Source organism: Penaeus monodon, chromosome 40 (genome assembly GCF_015228065.2).
Source record: "Penaeus monodon isolate SGIC_2016 chromosome 40, NSTDA_Pmon_1, whole genome shotgun sequence".
In the NCBI taxonomy this organism is placed as follows: domain Eukaryota; kingdom Metazoa; phylum Arthropoda; class Malacostraca; order Decapoda; family Penaeidae; genus Penaeus; species Penaeus monodon.
In genome coordinates, this window is record NC_051425.1 from 25,788,939 (window position 1) to 25,793,542 (window position 4,604).

Here is a 4,604-nt window from a genome sequence, read left to right on the forward strand (position 1 = left end):
TATAGTATATATATTATAATATATGATATTATGTTATGTATATTATATTATATAAAGATATATATATATTTGTGTGTGTGTGTGTGTGTGTGTGTGTGTGTGTGTGTGTGTGTGTGTGTGTGTGGTGCGTGCGTGTGTGTGTGTGTGTGTGTGATGTGTCGCTTGCGTGTGTTGTGTGTTTGTGTGTGTGTGTGTGTGTGTGTGTGTGGAGTGTGTAACACACACCACACACACACACCACACATATATATATATATGTATATTATATATATATATATATATATATATATTTATATATATATATATATATATATATATATATATATTTATATATATATATATATATATATATATATATTTATATATATATATATGTATATATATACACACACACATATTCGCATATAGCGTCTGATATCCCTTGCATAAGACTTAAAGCTCACCTGTGATGAATGTTCCCGCCAGCTTGTAAAACCCGAGGCTCGCGAAACGAAGCCCAGGCGCCTCACTCAGAAAGACCAGAGAATTCCGCTACTCCGTTCCACTTGCTCCTCTTATAAAGTATTATTCATCATTGCGGTATTTTTTTTTTTGTCTTTAATCAAGTGTAATCTAATATTTGATTTATTATTTTTTTTGCAGTGATATATACACGGGAAAGACGCCGCCATGAGCGAGCCTCCAGCTAAGAGCTCTGTGAGATGAACAAAAGAAATGACAGTCCTTTGTGTGGTGACAAAGAGATAAGATTTAGGAAATATTAATAGAAAATAAGAGTGGAAGAGAAGAAGAAAAAAAAAACATGCGGAAAATACAGAATAATTATACATAAAAGAGTGACAAATCTGTTGTGAAGGCGACTTTGCGATGGGAACTGAGGACTGATAATCTGCGAGGAAGGCCGCCCGCGCGCCCGCACGCCTTGTCCTAAGTCGAGCTCCTTTGTTAGCTCGTCTGTGCAAGACTGAGGCCTTTTGTGTTCCTTTATTTATTGTCTATATCTCTATCACATCTGTCTATCACCTATTATTATTTGTCGTGTCCGTCCTCTATTATTTCTAAAAAATAATAAATAATAAAATCCTTCCAAGAAACAGAAAGGAATTATTTTTCCATTTTCCTTTCTTCTTCGTCGAACTGTCAACCCCAGTTTCCATCAAAGTATAAATTCACTTCCCAACAAACTCTCCTGACAATTCCTTCAACCCATCTATCTCCTTCCAAATCCCTCCTCCAATTCCTTTCCTTCTTCTTCCTCTTTATCTTACTTCTTCTTACATTTTTTTTATTATTATTAATTTCTTTATAACGTCACCACTCTTCGATTCCCTTCGCGCGTTTGGACTCAGCAACCTGGTCCTTCCGTCGGCCTCTTGTGACCTCGGTTGACCCCTCCTTGTGACCCTGGCCTCCGTCAGCCATGAGTGAAGTGGAGGGAGTACCAGAGCTTCTCACCTGTGCCTCGCCCGAAAGGCCAAGCCGCTCAACAATTACACAGGTAAGGCCTTGTCTGCTAATTACCCCATAGGTGATTACTCCAGAGATAGAGGTTGGTAGAGAGAGAGAGAGAGAGAGAGAGAGAGAGAGAGAGAGAGAGAGAGAGAGAGAAAGAGAGAGAGAGAGATAGAGAGAGAGAGAGAGAGAGGAGAGGAGAGGAGAGGAGAGGAGAGGAGAGAGAGAAGAGAGAGACAGAGAGAGACAGAGAGAGGAGAGGAAGATAGATAGAAGGTTGTTAATACTTCTTCAATAGATAAGACTTACTGTTGTATATTCTTGTCTGCTTACCGCATAGGTCAGGCATCTTGTTTAATCAAATTTCCAATCACTCTGCAAGTCCTGTTGTCGATTCATGTTTGGTAATCACTACGCAGGTACGGCTTCCACCTGTTTATTTGTGTTTGCAGGCACAAATACACAAACATAGCCCCTGTTTGTAGTTCTCGTGTTTACTGAAAATAATTATTTGTCGCTAATTGCAATTACAGGTAAGGCCTCTGTTCGTATCATGATTCCAATTTTCAGAGGTAAGGTATATTATCCATTAGTGACTGTGTATAGGGGTTATGTAAATTATCCATTACAGTTCTTGTCTATTACTGTCATATTTACTATTTTTTAAAATCAGTTCTTATCAGTTCTCGTCATCTTTCTTGGTCACAATTAAACAATTATGTGTTTTTGTTCTTTTAGTTTAAGGACAATATAATACACTTGTTATTATCTATCATTTTATGTTTTATTTATATCGGAAGGATCCTATCACATAAGAGTCACCATGCGAGGCCCCCTTCAAAACTATATAACGAACTCAACAGTCTTTAGAAGACCCTTTGAACTATACAGCCATCCCCACAATGACACCACAGCAGGAACTGTTCCAGAGGGTTTACAACTATTCCCGACTCTGTTCACGTAAGTTGCCACCAGCCTTCGCAGACCCTTGTCACTCAAAGCAAGTCTCCCATACGGAAAGTTCGTGCTCGTTTTTGCTCTGGCTTGCAACTTGACGTAATTGCAATCAGCTTTGGAGGTTTGCCTGTGCAGGACGAGAAGTGGGCTGATTAGAGGCTAGGTTGTATTTGATATATTTTTTTTTATTAATTCGGCTGATTGTTTACTTAATCATTTGAAGAATTTATGTGCTGTCTTTTAACCCTGTCATTTTGTAGACTTTATCCATTTCGATCGTGGTAATAGGATGCTTTACTTGATCATTCCTACTGATATCTATTCACTGATTCAGTAATTTGACTAATTTACTAATCAGCTGAATAATTCATCATATGCCAGAGATTTTAACATCAATCAGTTATTTACTGCCAATGAGTCACATGATTCACTGCATTTATATCAGCATAAATTGTCAGTTGATTACCTATCAATGACATAATCAATTGGCTCTATTAATTTAGTCATTTAATTACCTCTATAGCCACGTAAATCTTATGCATGTAATCCCCCCTTTCCACTTAATCATGAGGGAATAATCGCGTATTTCAGAAATTCCATAAATAGCACATCTGTTCTCTTTGTGAACGCGCTAAGGCAGCAGTACCCGGATGACTCTGACGTGCGTTTAGTTATCCATCTGCTTTAGGATGAACTCAACTCGTTTCACGTTTAGAAATGATTTAGACATGAGATAGAATCGATAGGTGAAGAGGGGAAAGGGGGATTTTCTAATTAATAAGTAGAGGGAATGTGATCTAGATTTATATTATGCGTGAGTTGGAGGTGGGGGTTACGTGCCTAGTAATTTTAAGAAAAAGGCGCGTTCGTTTTGTAATCTTCACTGGTGACGACGAGAAGGGTACGTAACTAATGGTTTAGAAAAGGTAGGATAGTTTTAGGATAATTATTTGTGGGTTAAAGAGATTACGCGTCTAGTAATTTTAAAAAGTTTGGCTAATTTTCTCTCATGCGTAAAGGGAGGTTACGTGTCCGGTGCTTTCAAAAAAGTTAACTAATTTTACGTCAAGGAAGAAGAAGGGTTACGCGCCCATTAGTTTAGAAAAGGTAAGCTAGTTTTATAATAGTAAAAAAGGAATTACTATTCTCGTAATTCAGAAAAGTGACTTAGCTATATGATAAGAATGAAAGGGGTTACGTACATAGTGCTTCATAAATTGACGAGCTGGCACCACAACATGGTTAAAAGGGAGTTACGTGCCTAAAAAAAATCTACTCTGGAAAAAAAGTAATATATTCTTATATCACTTGTACCTTCATTATTTCTAGACACGACCCTTAAAGAATAATATTCTAGACAGCAGAGAGGCATGTGGCTTGGCGTGAATGGATCTAACCTTCTAAGCCAGACATTTGGCATTCTTAATCGTGGAAATTTATCTTACGTCCCAGAGCAAAATTCCAGGAATCTCGGCATTAGGAAACACGTACCCGAGGCTTCTTCCTCTTCCTCTCTTTCTTTACTCCTTTCTCTCTTCTCTCTTCTTCTGTTACTTATTTCTTCTTCTGCTTCTTTTCTTTGTTTTTATATTTTGTTTTATTTTCATTCTAGGTAGATTGTTTTTAATTTATCTCTTCTCTGTCTGTCTGTCTGCCTGTCTGTCTGTCTGTCTGTCTGTCTGTCTGTCTGTCTGTCTGTCTGTCTGTCTGCCTCTCTCTCTCTCTTTCTCTCTCTCTCTCTCTCTCTCTCTCTCTCTCTCTCTCTCTCTCTCTCTCTCTCTCTCTCTCTCTCTCTCTCTCTCTCTCTCTCTCTTTCTGTGTGTGTGTGTGTGTGTGTGTGTGTGTGTGTGTCTCCCTCACTCACTCACTCTCTCTCTCTCTCTCTTTCTTTCTATCTATTTATCTCTCTTCCTCTCTCCCTTCCTCCCTCAACCTCTCTCTGTCTCTCTGTCTCTCTCTTTCTCTTTTTTCTTTTCTTCTCTCCACCTCCTCTATATCTTGTTTTATCTCTTCCATCTTCGGTGAATCGAATGTGTGTTATCATCGGCGAAGCTGTTATGTATAAGGCATATCCCTTTTATCACTGATCTCTGTTTCTTCCTCTCTTTCTCTCCCAGTCTGTATCTGTTTTCATCTTGCTTCTTCTTTCGTCTCTCTCTTTCTCTGTCTTTCGTTTTTTTTTCACATTCTCTCTC